We start from the raw sequence: 12,343 nt of genomic DNA on the forward strand, positions 1-12,343 counted from the left end.
CGCAGCTCTTCTGTTTGAGGTTCACTAGCCCAGCTGCAGTGCTGAGCGGAGCTTCTCAGGTGGCTGGGCCACTTTGAAGGTTTACTTTCAATTAAAAAAAAAAAAATAAGAAGAAGAAAGAAGCCAAATCAGCAGCTGTCAGGGATGCAGGGAAGATTTATTCAGGGTGGTCAAAGGGGAGCGGCCAGCAGTAAAGGCCTGGAGATAGACAGGAAGGAAATTCAAGCTGGAGAGAGAAATTCCTCCTGGCAAGGTCAGGCCGGCACTGGGCTGGTCCTTCTGGGTAAGGCGGCGCTGAATCCGATTGCGGGGCTCGGTCACAGGGGAAAAGAGGGTCCTGTTTGCAGACACTTGGAGGGTGGGCTTGGGGAGGTGAGCTACCCAGGGGAAGTCAACCGATCGGGCCTTGAACGCACAGCTTATTAATCAGATGAAACCAGGCCTGCGGGATCAAAACATGACTGATTTTAAAATTGCTTCCTGATTCAAAAGCTGGTGTTGCCCACCTCAAAATGTGATGAGGGGTGAGGAGGCCAGGTCCCCGGGCAGTTCTGCAGGCACAGAGCCTCCATTGAAGTCCGCCTGTGTGGAGAAGCCACGCAGATGTGGAGAGAATAGAGGCAGCCAGGGTCTGCGGTTTTATCACCTTTCATTTCCTGTCTCTGTTCTTCTATGGCTTCAGACATTTGACACGCTATTGTGAAAACTAATGTGTGCTTTTCAGATGGAATGTTCCAAGCTCCCAGTTAACCCTGATCAATGCCCAAGTAACTAATAGAAGTAAACAGTTAAGCTTACAGGCCCCAGTTTGAAAACACTATCTTCTCAGCCTCTCTCCCCAAGGCTAACCTCCTTCTCCTTCCCACCCAATTTTAGAGGCCATGGGAATACAGAAGCCAGAGTGGGTTCTATGCCCCACACCCTTCCGCCAGAGGTGCTAAGTGTCCAAATTACAACCTGCTCGAATTGCAGCATGGGTAACAAAGGTTACTATGAAGCTGCTGTTTGTGCCAATGGATGTTGCCCAAATATCCCAGACTTCATTAGCCTGTGATTACTTTAAACATGAATATATATGTATATACACATACATACATAATTTTATTGTAATGTAGACAGAAAAAGAAGCATTTAATTTTCAAAGAAATTATAATAGACTAAGCCTACACCTGTCTGATCCCCAGACATTGGCCTTTTTTGTACCCATCCTGTCGTTTCTGACAGATGCCCTTGCACACGCCCACAAGCCAAACTGTCAGCTGCAGTCAGCATGAGGCAACCACCATTTTTTCCATCTCCAGCTCTCCTTTGTCCTTGCCCACCACACGTAAAGTCTCCTGCATGGGGAAGGCACAGTACTGCCAGTGCCCGGCAGGAGAATCCAGTGGTCATACTGAAGTCCAAACGATGTGGAGACCGAGTTCTCAGAACAGTGCTGGGCTCCTGGCAACATGGAGGAAAACGCATCCTTCCTAGCTCTGTGTCATACTTTGACATCTGGTCACCCAGGCAGTTCTGTTATGCCAAGAGAATCACAAAGTCTTTCTGGAGATTTTTTATCAACTTCTGGATCACCCTTTGCCTGGAAGAGAGTCCTCAAGTAAAATAATTCTAGCAACTTGTGGTCCTCATTCCTCTCTCCAGAGAAGTTCAAATATAAGCCAGGAAGATAAAATTTCTCATTCCCAAACTGCAAAACAAAACTTCACAGAATTTTAATAAATGAAATGTATATTGACTGATAGAGATGGAATGAAAGTATAATCTGCATCAACAGGATCTGGGACTCTCCTTAGTCAAAATTTTGTGTAAATCTAAAAAACCTACCAACACTGAGGAATGCCCCAACTAAATGGAATGGAACATTGGGGGCAAGATAAAGATTCTAAACTTGGCTTAGACTCATGGAACACAGTGTAACAAGAAATTATAAATGATGACATAATTAAAATAATTTCTCCTTTTACCTCCTAATATTACAAGCTGCTTTTGGGGCTGGACATCAACTAGACCTGAGCTGCAATACCAGAATTAGCCAGTAGATAGTGCTGTCTTAAAAGGAGAAAACAATATCGAAAACTGCTTTTAGGAAGATAATCGAAGTTAGAGGATCATGAGTTCACAGCTGCCTCCGACTATTAAAGTTTTGGATATTTGGGCATACCAATCTTATAAATACACAGCTACTTTGGGGGGTCACCAAGAAATGTAAAGAATAGATGAAAAAGAAATGCCAGTAAAATAATAGTTTAGGAAAGATGTGCATAGGTTTGTGTATGTGTAAGAATAAGAAGAGAATTACTGTTTTCAGTGAATTTTGGAGAAGAAAGATTTTTCCAGTTTTATTGAGAAATAATTGACATATATCACCATATAGCCTTAAGGTGTCCAGCATGATGGCTTGATTTATACACATGGTGGAAAAATTGCCACAATAGGCTCAGCTAACATCCATCTTTTCATATAGATACAATAAAGAGAAAAGAATAAAGGAAAAAATTTTTTCTCCTTTTGATAAGAACTCTCAGGATTTGCTCTCTTAATGACTTTCCTATATATCATACAGCCGCATTAGCTATAGTCATCATGTTATACACTATATCTTGGTACTCATTTCTTTTATAACTGGAAGCTCATACTTTCTGACCACCTTCCTCCAATTCCCCACCATTGCTCTCCACCTCTGGCAGTCACCAATCTGGTCTCTGTATCTGTGAGTTTGTTGGGGTTCTTTTATTTTGTTTTGGGGTTTTTTTAAGATTCCATATATAAATAAGATAACACAGTATTTGTCTTTCTCTGTCTGACTTATTTCACTTAGCCTAATGCCTTCAAGGACCATCCATGTTGTCACAAATGGTAGGATTTCCTTGTTTTTTCATGGCTGAGTAATATCCCATTGTATATATACACTACAATTTCTTTATCCATACATCCATCAGTGGACACTTGGGTTGTTTCCATGTCTTGACTATTGTAAATACAATTGCTGAGAACATGGGGACACAGAGATCCTCTATTACCTTTGGATATATTCCCAGAAGTGGAAATCCTAAATCATATGTTAGTTCTATTTTAAAATTTTTGAGCATCCTTCATACTGTTTTCCATAGTGGCTGTACCAATTTTCAATCCCACCAACAGTGCACTAGGATTCCCTTCTCTCCACATCCACGTGAGCATTTGTTATCTCTTGTCTTTTTGATGATGGCCATTCTAACAGACGTGATGGGATATCACACTGTGTTTTAGTTTGCATTTCCCTAACCAACTGGTGATGTGGAACATCTTTTTGTGTACAACAAGTACATATACTTTCATGTATCTTCTTTGGAAAAATGTCTATTTAGGTCCTTTGCCCATTATTTAATTGGGTTATTTGGGGGTTTTGCTATTGAGTTATGAGAGTTCTTTATGTGTTCTGGGTATTGACCCCTTATGAGACCCATGATTTGCAAGTATTTTCCCATTCCATAGGTTGTCTTTTCAGTTTGTTGATAGTTTCTTTTTGCAGAAGCTTTTTGGGGGGGGAAGAAAAATTTTTCATAGGCTTTGGAGATCCTGTAATGCAGTGATTTTATTTATTTATTTTTTTGCAGTGATTTTTTTTTAAAAAGCAATAGTTTGTCATGTTTTCACAAAGGAAAGATTAGCAGATGAAACAAATGAAATAGGCACAGAAAAACTTTTATACTTTCCTTTTAGTCTTAAGGGGTTTTTAAAAGATTCCTTGAGAAAAGATTCTTGTTCTTGGAATATGCATGTCTGAGTATGTGTGTGTGTGTCTATGTGTGTGTGTGTTGTGTTTTTGTGTGGCTGTGGAGGGAGTAGATCTGTGTGGGTGTATAGATGTGTGTATGGGTTGCTGTGGGTGTGTGGATATGTGTGTGTTTGTGGATGTGTGTGGGTGGATGTGGGAAGATGTATGAGACAAGGTGGATGCGTGTGTGTTTGTGGATGTGTGTGCACACTAGTGCCCTTATGGGAGCACCTTGGCTCAGTCATACCTTCTAGTGGGGGCCGGGGGCCGGGGAAGGTCGTTGTTTTGTTTTCACAGAGTTTATACAGCCTTCCCTGATTTTATGAGCTTAATTCAATTTAAAATATTGACAAGTGAGATGGCTGTTATCTGATTTCTTTGAATTGTAACACAAAACCATATTGCCTATGTATTTATTCATCGGCCGCTCCTCCAGAAACGCGAAGCAGAAAAACTATGTGGAATTACTGCCATCTTGTGGAGAAAATAGAGCCTAACTCTTGTGAAAGTGGGGGATAGGACCATTATGTTTGGGTTTCCTTGATTTGGATTTGTTTTGTGTTTATTTGATTTGATTTGGGGTTTTGTTGAGTTCATTTACACTCACTTCCTCATAAAAGCTCTGATTCACTAATGTTCCTGTGTGGGAGGAGTAAGCAGAGATTTGCTAAGTGTGGAGAGGCCGTGTGGGATGGGGCTTATGCATCCTGGCGCTAGTGTCAGACTCCCTGAGTTCAAGTTTGGTGACGTTACCTGCTGATTATATCACTGGGGCAAGTCATCTACTCTCTTTGTTCTTTAGTTTCCTTGTCCACTGCAGAAGAATAACAATGGTGTCTGTTTTACACAGGTGTTATAAGGGATAAGGCAATTAATCCTGTCTGTCACGTACACAAGTTTCCACGTTATCATTATCCATGCAAATCCTATTGTAGCTTTTTCCAGTGGAAGCCTTGTCTCTGCTGGTCAGAGAGAACAGCTACATGGCCTTGCCATGGAGGGACTGGGTTGCTTGGAGAGACAGAGACAGACAGGGTAATTCTGCAACAGCACAGCTGTAGGGCACTGCCCTCTCTTGCCTCCCTACAAACATCACTATAAACGAACCATTCATCATGCTGTGTCACTTCGTGGCTGTGCACATTTGTGTGCAAGTCCCTGTTGATTCCAAGCTAGCTGACATGTAACCCTTAAAGGCAAGGATGGACTCCACCTAACCTGCCCCCCACCCAGTGCCCACTATCTGATGGGAACACTGTTGGAGCTATTTTCTCAAAGCAGCATACATTATCCTCAGTCTGGAGAGCAATGTAGAAGAATGTGGGCTTTAGAACTCCAGGCGGCCCTCTTCTGGGTCCTCATGAATGCTAGAGAGTAAGGAATACTGAGGACTAGATCAGGGTGTCCAACTCCGTACCAGGGGGCCACAGGCCCTTGAGAGCTATTCGTAGGTCAGTAATTGTGAACTTCAGCCCAGCCTGAGCCAGTGAAATTAGAGGAGCAAAACCCAAAAATAAAGGTTGAACTCAAAACAGTTGTCTTCCAGAAACAGGAAGTCAGAAAAGAGAACGTCCAACAAGTTGCTTAACTGCTACCTTGGCCATTACCCAGATAGCCTAGATTGGGGCAAGAGCACAGGAAAGATAGAGCAATCATTCTGAAAACATTTGTCTTCCAGGTTCTTAGAAGGACCGGATAAAAGCCTTTCTATCAAGGAAAAAGTATACCTTTTATGTCTTTATCTTGACTATTAAAAGCTTCAGGAAAGGCTGAACATCAGAAAAAGGTTTCAACAATTCTCTAAACTTTCCTTAGGATTTCCATTGCTCTGCTGATGTTGCCCATCTGTTCTTACATGCTGTTGATCTTATCCATTCATCATAGTTGTTTTAAATTCCCGGTCTGATCATTCCAACATCTCTGCCATGTCTGGTTCTGATGCTCTCTCAATGTATTCAAATTGTGTTTTTTTGCCTTTTGGTATGCCTTGTCATTTTTTCTGCTAGCCAGACTAGATGTACTGAATAAAAGGACCTGCTGTCAATAGGCCTTTATAATGTGATGGGGAGGGGAGTGGAGGGGAAGTGCTCTTTAGTCCTGTGATTAGGTCTAGGTCTTTTACGGAGCCCTTGACTCTGAACTGTGAACTCCACAAACTTTCTGGATTTTTTTTTCTCCGCAGTTAAATGGGTCAGGATGGCTACTGCCAGCTGGAATTGGGTACTTTCTTCCCCCAAGGTCAGTTAGGCTCTGTAATACCTCAGCAGGTTAACTAACCTGCTCTGGTTAACCAACAGTTACCTAAACTTTTCCTGCAGGATGTTTCCTTTTATGGTCAACTCCTTGTGATCTGTGGTAAGAGAACAGAGAAAGGCAGAATTGCAATCTGAACAAGATAAATTCGGCTTCTTCCGCTAATCCTTCATAGAGCTACTTATCACTAACCAGACTGGCTGGTTCTATTTAAAGTCTTGTCCTTTCCCCTCTTCTTCTCAGAAGTTCAGGCATAGAAAGACATCACTACAGGCGTGAGCAAGGAGAAAAGCATTCAAAAAAGACAAACTATTTAATACAAACCGCACAACCAGTTGCAATGGAGTTAGGTTGCAGGACCTGACTTAAGGTAGAAACTTGAAGAAACTGAAGGAGGCAATTAAAGGAGAGACGTACATAGCTAAGAACAGCTTGTTGAAACTTGTGATGCCCTTTCTCTTCCATCCCCACAACGCAACTCTACCCTCATGGGTGTGTCTACCCTATTCGTTTATGATGGTTCAAAATCAATTACCCTTGCTATGAAGTCATTTTGCAATGACTATGTTTCTGTGGAGAAGTAGGTCTGCCCTTAAAAAATGTCTGTCCCATTACATAAGAATGTGTATGTCTCTTTTCTCAGCTCCCACAAAAGAACGAGTGATGTAAATATCTACATCTCTCTGGAAATCAACACGGTAGGGTAAGCGCTTGCCATGTCAGCTACCTATTGCTGAATACAAACCACTCCCAAAATGCAGTGTCTTGCCATTGCTCAGGAGTCTCTGGCTTAGCCGAGTGATTCTTCTTGTCTGGGCCACACTAGGCTCCCTTCAGCTGGTCTTGGTTAGCCTGCATTTGCCCACGCACCTCCAATTGGCTGCTGAGTCAGCCAGGGTCCAGCTGCTCCAAGATGGGCTCAGCTACTACAGCTTGATTCTGCTCCACATGGTCTCGCATCCTCCAGTCGCGTAACCTGCGTGTATGCACCTGACAGTTGAGCAAGGTTCTAAGAGTGAGAAGAGACATGCACAGGCCACTTGAGACCTATCTGCCTTGTCACTTCTGCTGCCTATTAGTAGCAGCTTATTGGCCACAGCAAATCCCTCTTGATGAGAAGAGCTGCAAAGTTACATTGCAAAGGGTGGGGATACAGGAAGGGATAGAGAATTGTGTCCATTTGGGCACGCTCACACGATGTATAAGGAAGACAATCAGATCTTCACGATATCCCCAATGTTTGACTATCCCCTAGAATAGATTTTATTATCTCTTTCCTCTTCTTTTGGTAACTGTACCTCTCTTCATTTAAGGAAACAGTTTCTCCCTCTCCAGGTCGCATAGTTTGAATGGGCTGACCCTACTTTCCTGCCACAGAGATTAGTCTGAAGGAGGAACTAACCCAAGAGGGCAGTACTAGCATCTACTCTCCCCCACAGGGATTTGTCCTGAGATATTAACACAAGGTAACCATTGGGCACTCAATTGATATTTTCCAAGATTTTTTTTTTCTCATCATTACTAGGAGAGGTGCTGTCCCCATCGGATCAAGAAGAACATGAGCATTCATCATCCCAGCCTTATGGAGAAGCCACATGTAAAATAAAGTTGTTACAGTGTCCCTGGACTATCTCATACCATTGTCTTTCTGCACTTTGGCAACAGAAACCAAGACACTCACTTTGGCCCAGGTGGTTCAAATGGTATTTCTGTCACTTGTAACTTAAGGAATCCTAACTGAAAGAGCCCCAGAACATAAAATTTCAAACAGAAAAGGCCACATTTGTACTTTCTGGGGTACTCACTAGTTTCATGAATCACTCTTCTTTTTACATATAGAGCAGGAGTTGTAATTCCCATGGTGGAAGGAAACAACCAGTAAATGGAAGTAACTAAATGAAGGAAAGTATCCTGCCCCACCCACCATGGAAGTCTGAGCACTGGCGACCCCACCCCTTTGGCATCTAAGCCCTATTGGGCATGAAGCATCAGTTAGAACTCCAAGTATTGGTCCTCTGGGATCCCAGATTCTCTTTGATTCTCTTTCGTTTCTCTCTGTCCCTAAAGATGGTTATTGCTCACTTAAGTTATTATGCATGGACTCTGTCAACATCTACTTCTTTCTCATTTAGCTTTCCAATAGCCTGTATTTACCCAAGTCTTTGTATTAAATTCCTTCTGTTTGAAATAATTAACATACCCTCTGTTTCCTTGACTCAACCCTGACTGATAACAATCATTAGAACACAAAGTTTATTTTGTATGCTAGAATTTCTTTTTCTGAAATCATAATGTGAAAAATAATTTCTTCAAATGCCAAGATCCTTGCTACAAGAAAGTAGTTACCAACCAGCCACAAAAAAGACTTCTGTAAAATAGTTATGATTGTTCTGTTACTTATATCAAAGCCCTCATGATTCGTAAAAAGACTAGACCTGAAGTGTCAGTCATAATTAGCATTTATATCCCTAAATCTGTCTTCGCTCTTCTTGAATCTATTTTTCTTAATGTTTATTTATTTTTGAGAGAGAGAGAGAGAGCTTGGGCGGGGTGGGGAGAGAGAGGGGGAGACACAGAATCTGAAGCAGGCTCCAGGCTGTCAGCACAGTCCATCTTGGAGCTTGGAGCCACAAACCGCAAGATCATGACCTGAGCCAAAGTCAGATGCTTAACCGACTGAGCCACCCAGGTACTCCTTCTTGAATCTATTTCTTTCTCTTTTAAAATTTTAAATATGTATATATTTTTATTTTTAATTTTTTTTTAAATATAATTGATTGTCAAGTTGGCTAACATGCAGTGTGTACAGTGTGCTCTTGGTGTTGGGGGTAGATTCTTGTGGCGCATTTGCTTACATACAACACCCAGTGCTCATCCCGACAAGTGCCCTCCTCTATTTCTAAACAGGTCAACCAAAGCCAACGCTCAGGAAACAACATTCTAAGAAATGTTCTGCTAACTATACCAGTGAAATTGGGTCTGGATTTAAAATGTGTTAGTATTTTAAATTTTGAAAAATACGTATTTTAAAATACTTAAAATTAAGTATTACACATTGAAGTAATTTAAATCAATTTGAAATTAGGTATTTTTATTTAAAATTTAATAAGTATTTTTAGTCAGCTCTATATGTGGGGAAAGGGACAATAATTACTCATCTAGAATAGGAAACTTCATTTCAGGGAAAAATTCACCTGAGGATATTGTGAGAAGTTTAGATATACAAACGCGTGTTTCTAAAAATAGAATTACATTATTTTTTTTCCCTAGAAACACCTACACCAAACTAATAATTATGACTGCTTCTTGGTTACAGGAATTGTTTTATTATTGTCTTTTTATGATCAGTACATACTACTTTACTTATAATGCAAAATATATTTTGAAGTTTCTCCAGGGCAAATTTAAAAGCCTTGGATTTTAAACCTAGAATTTATATTCCATATTTAAGGAAAATGCCTAATGAATTCCTCCTCAATAAATATCTACTGCGCACCTGTGGGGTGCCTAACACTACAGTTAGAGAACCCCAAAATAAAACTCCTACCCTATGGAATTTAAATCAACAAAGTTCATCGGCATCTTTACAGTTAGGTAGCTAACACGTGGTAGACTCCTAATAAATGTTTGTTAAATGAATACATGAAGGTACCATCAAAAGTATTTATTTATTCAAACACTCATTTCACGGAGGCTTGGCCTTGTTCTGTTCATTCATCATACATGTATCATATTTCATCACTTCCAAGACACACATTGCTCATATTTCAACAACTCTGAAATCAGAATGGGACTTACTATCAATGTGATTTTTAAAGTATTGTTTCGTTGGGGCTCCTGGGTGGCTCAGTCAGTTAAGCATCCACTCTTGATTTCTGCTCAGGTCATGATCTCATGGTTCGTGAGTTCAAGTCTCATGTCGGGCTCTGCGCTGAGAGCATGGAGCCTGCTTGGGATTCTCTCTCTCCCTTTGTCTCTGCCCCTCCCTGCTCATGTGCTCTCTCTCAAAAATAAATGAATATTATAAAAATGAACATTTTTTAAAGCAACAAATATTATTTCATAGACAGTTTGCAGCATTTTCTTTGAAGTGGCAAAAAAAATAACAGTATGTTTTACATTGTTTACCACACTGAAGATATCGTGCCAATCCTTTCTGGCCTGCCAAGTTTCAAAAGAGAGATCAGTCACGAGTCTTATAGGTCTCCCTTTATATGTGAGGGCACGTTTATCCCTTGCTGCTTTCAGAATTTTCTCTTTATCCTTGTATTTTGCCAGTTTCACTATGATATGTCGTGCAGAAGATCGATTCAAGTTACGTCTGAAGGGAGTTCTCTGGCCTCTTGGATTTCCATGCCTTTTTCCTTCCCCAGTTCAGGGAAGTTCTCAGCTATAATTTCTTCAAGTACCCCTTCAGCACCTTTCCCTCTCTCTTCCTCCTCTGGGATACCAATTATGCGTATATTATTTCTTTTTAGTGTATCACTTAGTTCTCTGATTTTCCCCTCATACTCCTGGATTTTTTTCTCTCTCTTTCTCTCAGCTTCCTCTTTTTCCATAACTTTATCTTCTAGTTCACCTATTCTCTCCTCTGCCTCTTCAATCCGAGCCGTCGTCATTTCCATTTTGTTTTGCATTTCGTTTAAAGCACTTTGCAGCTCCTCGTGACTGTTCCTTAGTCCCTTGATCTCTGTAGCAAGAGATTCTCTGCTGTCCTCTATACTGTTTTCAAGCCCAGCGATTAATTTTATGACTATTATTCTAAATTCACTTTCTGTTATATGATTTAAATCCTTTTTGATCAGTTCATTGGCTGTTGTTATTTCCTGGAGATTCTTCTGAGGGGAATTCTTCCGTTTGGTCATTTTGGATAGTCCCTGGAGTGGTGAGGACCTGCAGGGCACTTCCCCTGTGCTGTGGTGTATAACTGGAGTTGGTGGGCGGGGCCGCAGTCCGACCTGATGTCTGCCCCCAGCCCACCGCTGGGGCCACAGTCAGACTGGTGTGTGCCTTCTCTTCCCCTCTCCTAGGGGCGGGATTCACTGTGGGGTGGCGTGGCCCGTCTGGGCTACTTGCACACTGCCAGGCTTGTGGTGCTGGGGATCTGGCGTATTAGCTGGGGTGGGTAGGCAATGTGCACAGGGGCAGGAGGGGCAGGCTTAGCTCGCTTCTCCTTAGGTGATCCACTTCAGGAGGGGCCCTGTGGCAGCGGGAGGGAGTCAGATCCGCTGCCGGAGGTTTGGCTCTGCAGAAGCACAGAGTTGGGTGTTTGCGCGGAGCGAGCAAGTTCCCTGGCGGGAAGTGGTTCCCTTTGGGATTTTGGCTGGGGGATGCGCGGGGGAGATGGCGCTGGCGAGCGCCTTTGTTCCCCGCCAAACTGAGCTCTGTCGTCCAGGGGCTCAGCAGCTCTCCCTCCCTTTGTCCTCCGGCCTTCCCGCTTTCTGAGCAGAGCTGTTAACTTATGACCTCCCAGACGCTAAGTCGCGCTTGCTGTCAGAACACAGTCCGTCCAGCCCCTCCGCTTTTGCCAGCCAGACTCGGGGGCTCTGCTTGGCCGGCGAGCCGCCCCTCCGCCCCGGCTCCCTCCTGCCAGTCCGTGGAGCGCGCACCGCCTCGCCGCCCTTCTTACCCTCTTCCGTGGGCCTCTCGTCTGCGCTTGGCTCCGGAGACTCCGTTCTGCTAATCCTCTGGCGGTTTTCTGGGTTATTTAGGCAGGTGTAGGTGGAATCTAAGTGATCAGCAGGACGCGCGGTGAGCCCAGTGTCCTCCTACGCCGCCATCTTCCCTGTCTCCCCCAGTATGTTTTACATTGATCACATCTTTGAATGAGACATATTTTCTATAGTTTAGAAAATACATTATGAATATTTATGTTTGTTTCCCCTAGGGTTCAACCAGAAAAAGTTTTCATGGGGCCACACAATTCAATAAACATTCACGGCTATAGTAATCATATGAAATCCCAACTACTAATGTATAAATGTCAAAGCCAATAGCTGACAAGTAACAACTTCATAAAAAGTTGTGTATTTGTAAGGGTTCATTTCTCAAATTTTCAACATTACTATTGAATTTTTTTTTAAATGTGAAATTTATCGTCAAATTGGTATCCATACAACACCCAGTGCTCATCCCAACAGGTGCCCTCCTCAATATCCATTACCCACCCTCCCCACCCTCCCACTCCCCCATCAACCCTCAGCTTATTCTCAGTTTTTAAGAGTCTCTTATGGTTTGGCTCCCTTCCCCTCTAACTTTTTTTTTCCTTCCCCCATGGCCTTCTGTTAAGTTTCTCAGGATCCACATAAGAGTGAAAACATATGGTATCTG

Source organism: Neofelis nebulosa, chromosome 11, assembly GCF_028018385.1.
Source record: "Neofelis nebulosa isolate mNeoNeb1 chromosome 11, mNeoNeb1.pri, whole genome shotgun sequence".
NCBI lineage: Eukaryota > Metazoa > Chordata > Mammalia > Carnivora > Felidae > Neofelis > Neofelis nebulosa.